Raw genomic sequence first — 16426 nt, forward strand, 5'->3', positions numbered from 1 at the left:
CTACCCAGGCTAAGTGTTTAAAAAATACGTATTTTATAATGGTAAATTTTGTTAATGCAATAAATAAGGCAATATGACAGCTATATAATGAGTGAATAGTTTTGATTGGGTGTTCATGGAAAACTCTTCTGAGAAGATGATAATTCAGCTAAAAGCTAAAGGATACCATGAAGGAGTCTCTGCAATGTTTGAGGGTAAGATGTTCAAGATCAGAGCCAGTTGAAAGACACAGTAATAAAGAATAGTTAATATTGGTTTCAGTAAGTTTTCTGCCCTGGTAAAAACAAACATGCCAGGTCTTTCAAACAGAACTGAGATTTTAAGGAAAATTAAGGGTTTTAAAATTTTAGAGGAGTAGGCTCTAATCTGGCTTTCCAGAAATGGCTACCAGTGACTTGACCTGCAAGGGGAGCTATGAGTTTTGAGATTACCACTGGATTTGCTGAGTTTCAGCACATGCTGCTAAAGCTATTATGCAGCGAGTCAGGGTAAGTTACACAGGTGCCAATGCTCCGCATTCAGAAGGCTGGTAAACAGACACTGGAAAAAGAAATTTAGCCACTGCCTCCCCAACACCTGCCTCTCAACATCCAGGAAACTAGAGAATGGATACTTGAACATGGCTGTGAGAATGCTTTGCATTCTCAAATTTGCTTGACAGAAGAGGCCAAGTTGGCAGGAAGATGCCTACTATCACTCTTCTACCTTCCAAATGTTTGCACAAGTATATCTGATTAACATTCCTGATATTTATCCAGAAACACAGCTGGAAGGAAATCCAGGAAATGCAGTTTTTAGCCTTCTTTTGTTTAGAGGAAGAAGGCAATTGTGGTTAGCCAAGCCAGTTATGGTACAGAGAGAAAGTTTTATGAAATTGAACTGAAAAGGTAAAGGTTGACTCAGATAGGGCCACTTAGGTCATGGCCAGGAGTCAGAATTTTATTCTACGCACAATGGAAAGACATTGGAATTGTAAAACTGGGAGAATGTTTACTCTGTTTTACATTTTAAAATATTTATGTGTGGTATATAAATTAGATTGTGAATAGAGAGAAAGGAAGGAAATTATGTCTACAACTATGGTATAGGTGAGAGGTGACAGTGGCTTTAATTATAGAGACAATCTATAGGAGTGGATAGATTTAGAATACATTTTGAGGAAAACCTAATGGCACTTGCAGATTAATTGGATATGGGGCCAAGGGAGGTGAGGCAATGACAAAATGTTGGAGTCTTATGTTTGTATTTGAGTAACAAGGTACATAATGCTATCATATACTGTCATGAGACAGAAGGGTGTTATTGGGAGTTTTCAGCAAAGGCCTGTTTGCACTGTGAAAATTTTGAGATTTCAAGTACATTCTGATGTGTAATATAGAGCTCAATATAGATGCTACCATTGGAAATAGAATTTTGGAAGTCATTTGGATAAGATGTGATATCTAAAGCCATTGGTTTATTGGGTATTATTCAGGAAGAGGGTATATATAGAGGAAGACAGGGAATAATTATCCAAGGCTGATTCAATATTAAGTAGAATTGCAGACATGACAGTAGGTTCCGAAGAATTAGAAGTGTCATGAAAGTCTGGAGTAGAGTGTTTCAGGACGGAAAGAATAATCAACAAATTAGTCATTGTATTACCATATGGTAGGTTTCTATGCAGTTCTTAAAATAAACGGAGCAAATCTATATATGCTAATGTATAAAAAACCTCAGAACACATTAATAAGTGAGAAAATGCCCTTGTATTAATCTCCTGTGTGAACAAAATACACTTGCATTTTCATATATATATAACATTTATAATAACAAGACTCATCAATAATAACAGTAACAATGAGGAACTATCACACGGGTTTACTCATTGCAACTCATACACACATTGGAAAGTCCTGATTTATAAAATTTTTTCTTTGTTAGAAATAGTTCTGCAAGTCTCTGAGAGACCTCTAAAGATCTAAGACTCTTGAAAAATAAGTGATTAGATACTCTGGTATAGTGAAAAAAAAAAAAAAAAAAAAAAGGCTATGGAATTCTAATCCTGGCTTTGGGGCTTTCTAGCAATGTGCCTTTTTCCAGTAACTTAGACATATGGAACAAGATAATGACAGGAAAAAGAGACAAATTCAATTGTAGTTTTTAGTCATGTAATTGTAAAATAGTAGGGTATGTTTAATATAATTCTTATTGATTAAGAAGCAATACAAAACAACTAAGATAATATATTAATAGCAATAGTGATGATGCTGATGGAAGTTGTGGCAGCAACAGCAGCAGCAAAAGCTTCCCTAAAATCTCTTATGTGTAAGGATACTGTATACTGTAAGGATAGAGTCTGTTTCACACTGCTAATAAAGACATACCCAAGACTGGGCAATTTAAAAAGAAATAGGTTTAATTGGACTCAGAGTTCCACGTGGCTGAAGACACCTCACAATCATGGCAGAAGGCAAGGAGAAGGCATGGCAGAAGGCAAGTCACATCTCATGCAGAGTGTGGCAGACAAAGACAGCGCTTGTGCAGGGCAACTCCCATGTTTTAAAACTATCAGTTCTCACTAGACCCATTCATATCATGAGAACAGCAGGGCAAAGGCCCACCTCCATGATTTAGTCATCTCCCACTGGGTCTGTCTCACAAATGTGGGAATCATGGGAGCTCTAAGATGAGATTTGGGTGGGGACACAGAGCCAAACCATATCATTCCAACCCCGGCCCCTCCCAAATCTCATATCTTCACATTTCAAAACCAATCATGCCTCCCCAACTGCCCCCCAAAGTCATTAACTCAAAAGTCCACACTCCAAAGTCTCATCCAAGACAAGGTAAGTCTCTTCCACCTATAAGCCTATAAAATCAAAAGCAAATCAGTTACTTCATAGATACAATGGGATACAGGCATTGGGTAAATACGCCCATTCCACATGGTTCAGAAATTGCCCAGAACAAAGGGGCTACAGGCCGCATGCAAGTCTGAAAACCAGCAGGCTGTCAAATCTTAAAGTTCCAAAATGATCTTTTTTGATTCCATGTCTCACACCCAGGTCATGCTAATGCAAGAGGTTGGTTCCCATAGTCCTGGGCAGCTCATGAGCTGGGGTTGAGTGTCTGCAGCTTTTCCAGGCACATGGTGCAAGCTGTCAATTGGTCTACCATTCTGGGGTCTGGAGGGAAGTGACCCTCTTCTCACAGCTCCACTAGGCAGTGCCCCAGTAGGAACTCTGTGGAGGGGGGCTCCAATCCCACATTTCTCTTCTGCACTGCTCTAGCAGAGGTTCTCCGTGAGGACCCTGCCCCTACAGCAAACCTCTGCCTGGGCATCCAGGCATTTTCATTCATCTTCTGAAATCTAGATGAGGGTTTCCAAACCTCGATTCCTCACTTCTGTTCATGCACAGATTAAACATTACATGAAAGCTGCCAAGGTTTGAGGCTTTCACCCTCTGAAGTCACGGATTGAGCTCTATGTTGAGCTTATAAAGACATACCCGAGACTAGACAATTTACAAAAGAAAGAGGTTTAATGGGACTCACAATTCCACGTGGCTGGGGAAGCCTCACAATCATTGTGGAAGGCAAGGAGGAGCAAGTCACGTATTACATGGACAGTGGCAGGCAAAGAGAGAGCTTGTGCAGGACAACTCTCATTTTTTAAAACCATAAGATCTTGTGAGACCCATTCGCTATCATAAGAACAGCACAAGAAAGACCCACCTCCATAATTTAATCTCCCACTAGGTCCCTCCCACAACAGGTGGGAATTATGGGAGCTACAAGATGAGATTGGGTGGGGACACAGAGCCAAACCATGTCAGATACCAAAAAAGTAACTTTATCCTTGGGTTCCTTCTAACTTTGTAAATTCATTTCTTCAAAACCACTTTTTTTTCCCTCTCTGTACCAATATCAACTCATTGAACTAATACCAAAAGTGAAAACAACAAAGAAACAAAAACAAGTAAACAAATAAAAAAATAGATAAATTGGAACTGCTATGAACTAAATGTCTCCAAATTCAGGAGAGCTTTTTAGCTTTTCTTGACAATTCTTGAAATTATTCTGCTCATTGATTTTTTTCCCAATATTCTCAATAATTTCTAAAATCTTAGCACTGCACCTCCAATCTGTCTGCATTCACTCTGAATAGACTGCTTTCTTACAACTTTGTAGAAAATTGAGGACATTAACAGTGATCATCTATATTGCCCCGACCACATAGAAGATGATATCCAAAACCAAATGGGAAAAATTAAAAATGTTTGCAGAAAAAAATGGAGAAGCATAATATTTACCATCTAAAACTCTAATCCTGTCTCTCCACTTAGCCCTTCACCCCATGCCATCTGGTCTCATGAGAGCTGATTTCTTTGTTCCTGCCCATCTCTCACCTATATGCTCAATACTTCCTAAGCCTACTTGAGAGCTTCCTGCCTTCACGGCCAAGGGTTACAAGCTCTATAAAAAGACTGCCCTCTAGTTTGTGAAAGGTGGCATAAAAAGCTGGATTCCCAACCTCCCTTTCAGAAATCAACTCAAATGGAAGTAAACAATTTGTCGGATAAAGTAATCAAGCTGAGAACTATCTAAAATTTGTCTACTCAACAGAGCAACTACAATGTTGCCAGTCTGTGTGAAAGAAAACTTGACCTGAGTCTTCAATGCAGTGGCCAATATTTAGGCAACTTCATATTGTGGAGGGCTTGGGCCTACAGTGGAGGGCAGGAGGATGGAGAACATTACACTGTTTCCTGTGGAAATGACATAATCACACGTATCTTTGTTCTATTTCAGTTCTCTATCTTGATTTTATACCATTTTCAGTGGAAATGACATAATCACACATATCCTTGTTCTATTTCTGGTCTTTATCTTGATTTACTGGTATACCTGACTATTCCTGCTCAAAACTAAGGAGAAAAAATAAGTTTTATTTTGTTTTCTTACAGATCTTCTTTCAACACTTCCTGGAAAATGCATTCACCCTCACCATGTCCTTTGGTGAAAATTTTCCTTACCTTTCTCTAAATGCATTATTTGAATGAGAGTTGTTTTCTTCCTAAATATTCAGCACCCTACAGTCTACCCCTAAGAACAATTTCTGCTTCTTAGTACAGGGTCTTTAAAAGAAAATGGTAAATGCCTTCCTGATTGTGCCCATGACCTTGTAGGGCCTCCCTGGTCACTGTCTCCATTCCCTCTTCTCTGCAGAAGTGGTTTGCTTTCATGTGTTTTCTCTGCTTACACTCTTATATCAAGTTTTCCCCTTTCTTTTCTTCTGTACTTTTGTATTAAAGCTTAATTTATAAAGCCTTTGACCCTAGACCCTATATTTTAATTCCACTTGATTTTTGCTCCAATTTTCTGGGCCAGCTCAATCACTTCTTTCCCTAGCCCCAGCATCCTAAACCCAAGCCTACTCATATCTGAGACCCTGTCTACCCAGAAACAGTTCAGGCACGTTTCTGAAGTTGTCTAAAGTTGTCACTTTAGACAACTTTTTTTTTCTTTTATTTCTCCTAAAAGACAAGCCCACACAAAGAAGTTATTAAAAAAAAAAAAAAAATCCTATTGAAAACCTGAGTAGTGGTTGCCCTAGCTTTCCCCATCTAACTCAGACATGGTTGCTTTTGTGCCTCCAGCCTTGCAGACTTCCACAAGGTCACCTGCTGAAGTTGTCAGGAATGCCAGCACGTTCCGGAGATATTGCATACAGGCAAATCCGCAATTGATGTGTGATGTGTCCTCTTGTAGGGCAAACTAGAAATGCCAGAGAGTTAACACTCAAGACACTTCTCACTCAGGGAGGGTGGGTGTTGGTGGCAGATTTATAGCCTCTCAGAATGTGCCAATGAGGCACATTCTTCACGGACCCACAGACATAAGGCATTGCCTTTTATACAAAAGAAGTGTCAGTACTCATTACATTGTCTTCTCATTTTCTAGTCTCTCAATCTACTGATGTCTGTCCTCTTCACCTTGTAGAACAGGATTTGATGGACTTATGCCAAGCTTCTCTCAGTGCTCCTGGTGGCTCACCACTGTGCCCTGGCTCGAAAAACACAGTCCTTATCAGAGAGTAGGTAGAAATGTATTTCTAAAACTATCTCTCTCTCCACGAATCAGCAATGTTTCCTCTATGTTCTACATAACTGTCACTTATATCTCCCATCTCTCACACAAACACCTATACACACACATACAGGCGTGCACAAACATTGATCTCACAAACTCTACCAGCCTCTTCCCTGTCCCCTGCCCATTTCCTTTTCTTTTAAACTCATTACTCACATAGAAATTACAGGGATCTGTCTGAATTACAAATCTGATCTCACCACACTTCTGTCAAAATCCTCTGTTCCCTGCCCCACAGCCTACAGGATGAAGTCTGTCTCCCTCATGTGCATGTTGAAGATCTTAACACTGTCTTCTTCTCTTGCTCCCTTCTGTCCATTCTTGCCGTACAAATTACTTTAGGCTTACTGAAACTTGACATGCTTCCTACTTCCTCCCACCAAGTCTTTCTGATTTAGTCCTATCTGTTTAGAATGAGCTACCTTACCTTTTAACCTTACCTTTTATCCTTCTTTCCTTATGTTCTTCTATCTTTTACTTTAACTGGCTAAGTTCAGTTCAACCTTCAAAATTTAGCCAGTAAATCCAGAATACCCTGTCTACATCTTTAATGAAAAGTACATACATTTCATAAGAATAATCATTGGGAATTTATTTTTCACTGCATTTTAAGTTTCTTGTAGACTGAGTTTCTATTATATACTTTGTACAGCATGGGACAGATCGATAAAATACTGTCAATAAACCAAATACATAGCTTAATAAATGCATTACAAAGGAATTGATCACTGTAAAAATTCCTAACATTTCTAAATCATAGCTTTTCCATATCATAAAAGGTGCTATTAACAACTACAATACATAATTTTTTTAGTATGATAAATCTCTTGAGAACTAGCATAGTATCTGGCTCATGTAAGCAGATATTATCAGTTTCCGTGGCAGATTGTATTTTCCAACAATGGCCACTCCAATCTATATCTCATCCTTCATGCCCTCTGTCTTAGTCTGTTTTCTATTGCTTATAACAGAACACCTTAAACTGGATAATTTGTAAAGAAAAGGAATGTATTTCTTACAGTTAAGGAGGCTTGGAATTCCAAAGTGGAGCACATCTAGTTAGAGCCTTTTTTGGTAAAAATTCTCTGCAGCATCTAAGGCGGCACATGTCATCACATGGCAAGCGGGCTGAGAGTGTTAACATGCCAACTCAGGTCTCTCTTTCTTTTCTTATAAAGCCACCAGTTCCTCTCTCATGATAACCTGTTAATTCACAGACCTGTTAATCATTAATCCATGAGTGGATTGATCTATTCATGACGGTAAAGCCCACACGATTTAAACATCTTTTAAAGGTTACACCTCTCAATAAAGCCTCATGGACAATTAAGCCTCAACATGAATTTTGGAGGGGATACTGAAACCATAGGTCTTACTAAAACATGATGTTGATACTTGTCCATTAAGAGGTTGCATCTATGCTTGTATGCAGGGCATATGAAATTAGATTATATAAAACATATGGCTTCTAGTTGTTGACATACTGGAGAGATCACTTGGAAAGTCTATATAAAGAAAGAGAAAGACGTCCTCAGACTTTAGCTCTTCCAGCCCCAGTAGTTTGTGTATACCAACTGAGGTTACAGATATTGTAAATCAGGGACATCTTTCCCTGATGTGGATACCTAAACACTTGACCCACAGAATCTGTGAACTTAATGAGTATTTGTTGTATGCTACTAAGTTCTAGAGTAACTTTGCAGCCATAGTAACTGAAAGTTTCAGTGCTACCTCAAATATTCTATATGAGTAAAGGTAAGGATCAATCTTACACAAAATATATTTAAAACCCATTTATCTGTGTTCTTTATATGCCTTAATAATGTTTGACCATAACATCAGAAAGACAAATCACTAGGACAACAGAGGCAGGATAGATTTATCAACTTATTTAATATTGTTTCCTTTATGCCTGTCAAATTTAGTCAAAAAGATGCAAACAGAATTCCCAATTGAGATTCTACGGTACCTAGTTAGAGCATAGAGCTCTAAAGTTCAAGACAAGTCACTGGTTTCAAACTTAAACTGAATGAGTTCATGCTTACCATAGAATCAAGTCACAGTAAGAAAAAAAAAATTAAAAAATATGGTGGTTGTGAAGATTGTTTCAATGTGAAAAATGTGGGAGGAGGCATAAAGTTTTCTTTGCAGAGTGACTTAGGAGTCAAATGTAATGGAAAAGAAAAAAATGGGACTGTGACTGCTTGGGAGAAAAGGAACAAAGAGCTGATTAACCTGCACACAATAAACACCAAGCTTTGCATATAGGTGGACATGCAGATATAAAGAATTCTGTTACTAAATTTGAAATAAACGATTTGTTTTCAGTGTTATATAATCAAAAGTAATGAGCACAAAGAGTTTCTACATTTTTATCCTTAGTCCTCTCATTTTGGCTAAATGTTACTTGCAATATTTTTGAATTTGTTTAATATTTAATTGGAAGAGTGTTCTTTTCATTTTAGTTAAAAGTAGAAACTAGGAAGGAACAGCAGAAAATTTCATTCCTTTAGTGTTATGAAAAGATATGCTATTATTATCTTCAAATCTGAGATGACATTCTGAGTTAATCCGTGTCCTCATTTCATTCAACATTTCCTGACACTTAACGTATCCCAAACGTGCTATGCACCAGGAATATTAAGATCACATAGAAAACTCACATTTTAATGTGGGGTAGGGGTGCAGTCAGGTAACCATAAGGAAAAATGTGGCCAGTGTTACAGTAAGAATTTATTCTTGTCCTTTTGCAGGAAGTATAAAATCTTCTACATGTTCATCTGTCCTAACTGGCCTTTTATTTATTTTTTTAATCTCAGGACACTTACATAAGGATAATCACAAATATACAATAGTGTCCTTTTGAATATTTATGGAGACAACATCCATTAGCTACTACTTATTTTCATTTAGTTTCAGACTCACTCTTCTGTGATCTATGGTGCTGTGACTAAACTAACTAAAATGAAAAGAACATTTTAACTAAAATGAAAAGAACACTCTTCCAATTAAATATTAAACAAATTCAAAAATATTGCAAATTACATTCCCCAGACACCTTTACTATCTGGCTTCCAGTTACTTTTTGCCAACAGAGGGTATAGAGGACAGGAAGGCAGGCAGGAAGAAGTAACTGTACTTTCTCTTCAGCACAGCATCAGCAGGGAGAGTTTCTCTCACTAGTGGAAGTTTGTTTCAGCCAACTACACTTCACCTAGCAGAGACAGTTGGTTGTAGATGTTAGCCTTTTTAAGAATTCCTATAAAAAGTCTCATCAACAACCTATCCCTCACCCCCACTACTCCCAGCCAGGTACCAGCAACAGCCTTACAAAGCCCCATCAACAAAGGTTTGAGCCATGTTTTACGAAAAAGATATTAGATACTTTATACAAAGTGTCTTCTGTTGAAATGCTTACGGTATTTTTTGGTTTCCCTTATCAAACCTTGGTGAAACTTGCCACAAATGTACAGAAACAAACATAAAACCACAAGAAATGTGCAAGTCTTTAAATGTAGAGTTTATTCTTTCTTTCCTGATTGTTTTACATGCTCCTACAGAAATTCATGAATTCATCGGTAAGGAATGTTTTATTTCAAGTGAGTGTGAATGTAATAATCAATTATATGAAATATACAAAATAGTTACACAAAATATCTTGCTATACATCTATTCTAATTTTGTTTTTTTTGAGGTTTTGAATCTCCCATCCCATTTTTCTCTATTGATGGCAGACGAGAAAATATTATACAGCAATTACTCAGGGATAATTTCCCCTATTGTTTTTTAAAATTATCTTTAGTAACACCACAAGGATAACATATTAAATGCATTAAATATATATTTTTTAAAAACCTGAGTTTGTACTACAGAAGGGAGAGTAAGACATTTGGATGTATGCTGACATGTAAAACTGAAATATACATAGAAATTAAGTTATATTAAAATTGATACAAAATTTATATATTATGTGTAAAATTTGTTGCCTTGAAATCTCTAAAGGGAATATATTGGAGGGAGTTTTCTCATATTTTATAACCTTATTAATTAGAACCTATTTGGAAAAATTTGAGTCTCAAATAATGACAATCATGATTTATAAATTCCAAATATATACCATTTTATTTCTTTTACACACTCAGTTTAATTAACTGCTATCAAACATTTTATAATTAGAGATTCAGCTGGATCACCTTCAATGACTAGATGAGACCCATTTGAGATTAACAGCATCCATTTTCCATTTAAATGGTGCTAAAATATCCAATTGAAAATTTCCTAAGGAAATTAAAATACTTTCTCTTTACCTATCTGCATCATATAATTATATATCAAACCTCTTCTCTGAGATGGTAAGAATAAATTCTTCGTCTGGTTTGGTTAAATATCACCTCTTACAAAATATAGTTAAGTGACTCTCTAATTTCAATTGCAAAAGTCACACTGGGTTGTTTATTAAACATATACATTTTGGGGTTATAACTCAGATACTGAATACATATCTATGGGAGACAGGCAGAAATAACAGCATTTTTAAGAAGCATATCAGTTATTTCTAGTACCAATAATCTATAAAACACATTTATACAAATAGTAGGGTAGTTTTGATTGTTTATATCTCTATTACTACAAGGGTAAAAATTGACTGGCTAAGACTAGCTGGGATACTAAAATAGGAACACATTTCTAATAAATTATTTGTAATTCAGTATTTAAAACACTAAAAAAATTGAAAAGCAAATTAAAATTGATATTTTATATTTTATCACCCATTTTTCTCTTTAGTCTCATCTCCTTCAAAAATCATGTTTTCCAAAAAAAAAAAAAAAAACTCTCTGACACTTCTGATCAAGAAAACACTATTCACAAAAAAATGTAGTGGATTCTCACCTCCCTTATCCAGTCTTGGACTAAAACACAAAAAGATCTTCTGTGACTTCAAAAATCTACAATAGGCCGGGCGCAGTGGCTGTCACCTATAATCGCAGCACTTTGGGAGGCTGAGGCGGGTGGATAATGAGGTCAGGAATTCAAGACCAGTCTGGCCAAGATGGTGAAACCCTCTCTGTGCTAAAATTACAAAAAAAATTAGCCAGGCTTGGTGGTGGGCACCTGAAATCCCAGCTACTCAGGAGGCTGAGGCAGAGAACTGCTTGAACCCGGGAGGCGGAGTTTGCAGTGAGCCAAGATCATGCCACTGCACTCCAGCCTGGGAGACAGAGTGAGACTCCATCTCAAGAAAAAAAAAAAAAAAAAAAAAAATCTACAATATATTTAAATGTAGTCCTCTAAATAAGAATCTATCTTAGAAATGAATTCTGAATTCACGTGAACTATTGAAAAAGATTCTTATTCTATAATCCATGGCTTCCAGAGTTCTAGTCTAAGGCACTACATTTATTAATGTTCTAATTCATTTATGTGTTTGCTGAGGAGTAGGGTAGGTTTATTAGGGAGAGACAGAACTCACAGAGCTGAAGTTTTCCTCCAAATTCCAGTTCTCTTACTGTGTGGTGGTCATTCCTAAATTCAGAGTATGTTTCAGAGTACGCTGTTGATGATTGCCTGTCTGAGCCTCCCTCTCACCTGGCTCTCTATTACTGCTTTGAACTATGCTAAAAATCTGTCTGTCATAATACTTTGTCTTTTTTGTACCTCTATTACCATACATACACACATTTTTAGCTGCAAGGATACCACATCTTCCTGCTCAAACTCAGTCATGTTGCAAAATAAGAGACTTTCTCACAACTAGAAAGCCAGAAAGTATTGGAATTTTACTCTTCTTGTCATGATATATCTGATGTAGTTTGGCTCTGTGTCTCCACTCAAATCTCATCCAAATTATAATTCCCATGTGTCAAGGGAAGGACCAGTAATACCCTTGTGTTGAGGGAGGGAGGTGATTGGATCATGGGTGTGGTTTTCCCCATACTGTTCTCATTATAGTGAATGAGTTCTCAGGAGATCTCATGGTTTTATAAATGTTTGGACATTCCTCCTTTGCTCTTCCTTCTCCTGTCACCTTGTGAAAAAGCTGACTGCTTCCTCTTCCACTATGATTGTATGTTTCCTGAGGCAACCCAGCCATGTGAAACCTTGAGTCAATTAAACCTCCTTTCTTTATAAATTACCCAGTCTCAGGTATTTCTTTATGGCAGTATGAAAACAGACTAATACAACATCCTTCAGGTTATATAAAGGTATTATCAGTATCTCATCATATTTTTTCTCATGTGTTTTTTTGTTTCCCTTACCAAACCTTGGTGAAACTTGACATAAATGTGTAGAAACAAACATAAAACTACAAGACATTAAAATAGATGAAAAATTAAATTTTTGTACAAAAGCAGTCATTGAAAGCCAATAGCCAGAAACACCAAAGTGACATAGTGCAGAAGCAAGAAAGATTGCACAACTCCACAGCGCCTCCATGTCTCACTATGCAGGATCCAAGCAAAACTGCTGCTGTAATAATGGGTAAGATAAACCTGTTCCTTCATCAAATAAACACAATTGGTTGCTTCTGTGGCTCAAGATGTCAGACAACTCCTCTTTTCACTTAAAAAAGATGTCTATTACCAATGACATTGGCTGATTAGAAGGCTAAGCCTCAGTTACTTGACAAATCTTTAATGGAATACAGTATTTTTAAGTAATATTGGATAAATGAAGTATTATTGTCAATTAAGCAATAGTTGTAGCTTATTTAATAGCATTTTCAGTGAATTCTCAAATTATTACTGAGGAAAACGTGACAGTGCTTCAAAATAGTAGTAATTTATTCTCATCATGCTGCATTTATTATTAAAACCAACAGTGGACAGTGAATGACTAACGGATCCTTTTGGGGGAATATTACTTCCAAATGAACGTTAACGTAAAGACTGGAATATGAATACACTGTTGCTTTTACACTAGAGAGGTTATTCCTGGCCACTCTTTCAGCAGCAGCCAGCTTCAGGAGTTCATGTAAGTGATATTGGTCATCACTGGAGACGTCTTCCCTTTTCCTCAGGATTTCCTGTAGTGGAGGAGAGTGCTAGACTAAAATCTGAAGACAGGCAAAAGAGCCTCAAGTAGTGTCTCCTGGGACTCCTAAGCACTAAGAAGTCTCACTGGACATTGATAGTGCCAAAACAGACATATGTGCGGATCATCAAGTCAAAATTTTATATTGTTTTTTCTGTTTTTTGGAGATAGATTAAATATCTTACTAATTCAGCAGAAAGTAGGGAAAACAGGTCTTGCTCTGTTAACACCCATTGAGTACTAGTTGCTACTTTAATAATATCTTTCATGAATTTTCAAATTATTAGTGAGGAAAATATGGTAGTGCTTCAACAAAGTACTATTATATATAGGGTATACATTTAGTAAACAGATGTATAATCATTGTATAATAATATGCTCTAAGTATACTATTATACTTCATTATGCTAAAGAGACGAATAATTATTTTATAATGATATGGTCTGGCCAACATTTGTGAAGAGGCCTGTAACATTATTTCAGATTATTATCCTAAAAAAAAGATTTCAAAAATGATTTTTTCTTCTAAAAAAACAAAAGCTACTGTTCTTGGGCGGGGAAGGGGGGAATCATGGTTATCTCCAGACAATTGTAGACAAGGATTCTTACACATATTTTTAAAAGAGTAAGATTTGGAAGTCTTTCCTGATCTATTTATAAGCAAAAATAGAAGACAAATGATGGGGAACTGAGGGGAATGCACAAGAGAAAACCCTGTGTTTGAAAGTCTGAGTTTGTCCCTATTCCAAATAAATGCATTGCCAAGAACCTTTAAGGATAATTTGCATCTGCTGCAAACGAAATGTGATTATAGCTTGTATAATGATGGTTTTGATCACAGGTCCATTGGTCTAAAAATGTACACTTTTACAAGGGATCATATTTTCAGGTCTTTCACATGAAATTTGGAGAACTATATGCATGTAAGTAGCTTTTCTTGTCAAGTACCCTAAAAAATTGGTACATGTCCAAAGAATCTCAATACTGTGGCAACACTAACAGTTCCTGTCTCTGCCCTTTCCAAAAATAGTGCCATTATGTTTAAAGTTTATACTACTTTTAAACTTTCTTTTGGTTATTTTGGGAAAATGTTGAGCAAATCCAACTGGCATTAGAGAACATGTATATTAGATAACCATGTTTTATTTTTCTAATTTTAAAAATGTTCACCTTTTAACCCTCCATAATTAAGTAGCATCTTTTGTCTTTCCTTTTGCTTTCTTCTCTACTTCCTTCTTCATTTTGCCTTTCTTTTTTTTCTTGCACAATTCCTCTATTCTTTCTTTCTTACATATTTCCCATCTGCATTCTGATGGGATTTTGGAAACTTTAAATAATCCACTGAATATAATATAAAAATCATTCACTGAGTTTATAAAAGGTAAAACAGAAAATTACATGTTATTTTAGAAAAATGAATGTGGGTCATAAAATAAAATATCACTATTATATTTGGAAAAAATTGTTCTAATACTCCTAATGGTTACAATGAAAATATATATAGTACTATCTAGAAACATTTTATTTTCTTTAAATTTACACAAAACTTTCCAATAAACAAATCTTTACTGAGTAGCTAACATGACCGTGCCCAATGTTAGATGATTACTACATGGTGGGAAACAAGATACATATACATATATACATATACATGCTCTCACGCAGCCTACAGTCTAGCAAGACTGGTTGACAATATATAAGTAAAGACACAAATAAAGTTTTATGTATTACATGATGTGGTCTGAAGGAAATAAGCAGAATGGTGTGAAAGAAAGGAGAAATTCCGAGTTTTTTTCTCTAAAGATGGAATGTAAGCTGAAAATGGAAGGCTGAGACAGATAAACCTCTGCAAACAGGAGCAGGGTATATATTTCAAACAAAGCAACACACTGGAAGAAGGGAAAACCTGGGAATAGCACATGAACTGAGAAAAAGGAAGTGTGACTGAAGTATGCCGAACAAGGTAGGCTGTGAGACATGATGAGATTGGAGAGAAAGGCAAAAACCAGCACACGCTGTGCATCATAGGTCTGTAAGAGGTTTTAACTTTATTGTAAGTGCTAAAGTAGGATAGTATATGACATTAATTTCATTTATGTGTTTTAAATATTAATTTGGCCACTTTCTGGAGAATGAAATGAAACAGAGCAAGAGTAGAAGCAGAAAAACTGATTATGAATCTATTGTTTCAATATCTTGTTTGTACTTTGCCTGTAGCACTGAAAGGGTGAAAACCAAAGGGATATGGGATATATTTTATAATGATATAAAAATAAATTTATTTATAGTCTATGAGGCACTAGGAAATGGCAAAAGTAAGTATGGGGCTTGATTACTAAAGTATATGGTGTTGCTTTTGCTTAGATGGAAGTGCATGGGATAAATTAATATGGTGATAGAAAAGAGGGGTGGTGAGGAAAAGGGTGGGAAGAGAATGAAGAATTAAGTAGTGTAACTGTTAATTTTGAGAATGTTATATCCACGTCAAGAATATTAAGGGGATAACTTGATATTTGGATTTGAAGCTAGGAGGGGTCTGTGTCAGAGATTCTAATTTGAAATGAACAAAGGTGAAATATATAATGAGAAGAGGGCCTTGTAATGAGTCCTTAAGCACTTTGGCACTCAGACAGTGAATATAGATCTTTGGAAGACAATTGTAACGATCAGCCATCAGGTGGGGAGAAATCAGTGTCATGGAAACAAAGACAGAGAATGTTTGAAAATATAAGGGGCAATTGATGGTTGAATACTGATGAAAGTTTGAGTCCATTGGAATTGTCCCTAAACATTTGGGTTTTGGTAACACTGATAAGTGGAATTTCACTGAAGTGGAGACAAATGGCGGTAGATTAAAATGTAAATAAGAGAAAAAAGTGGAGTGAAAGTCTACGAATACATGTCTTTTGAGAAGTTTGACTATAAAGAATAGCAGATAAATAGAATGGGACAGTTTAAAAAAGTTCTCTCTTCCTCTTTCCAAAAGATATTTGAAAGATTAAATTTTTAAGAATATAAGTAAAGTGTCATCCAGAGTACATTTTCTTAAGATATTAACATAATTTTATTATTGAGAGGCTACAGCTAACTTCTTTTATTTTTATTGACATATTTATATGCAATAAACATCATCTACATTTAAAATGTAGATAATGTAGAAAACATTCTAGAATCAGGGAAATTGTTTTAGTTATATAAAATCATCTGTAATTATATAAAATCATCTGGCCACCAACATAATGAAAATATCAAATAGTTT

Source organism: Colobus angolensis, unplaced genomic scaffold, assembly GCF_000951035.1.
Source record: "Colobus angolensis palliatus isolate OR3802 unplaced genomic scaffold, Cang.pa_1.0 Scaffold681, whole genome shotgun sequence".
NCBI lineage: Eukaryota > Metazoa > Chordata > Mammalia > Primates > Cercopithecidae > Colobus > Colobus angolensis.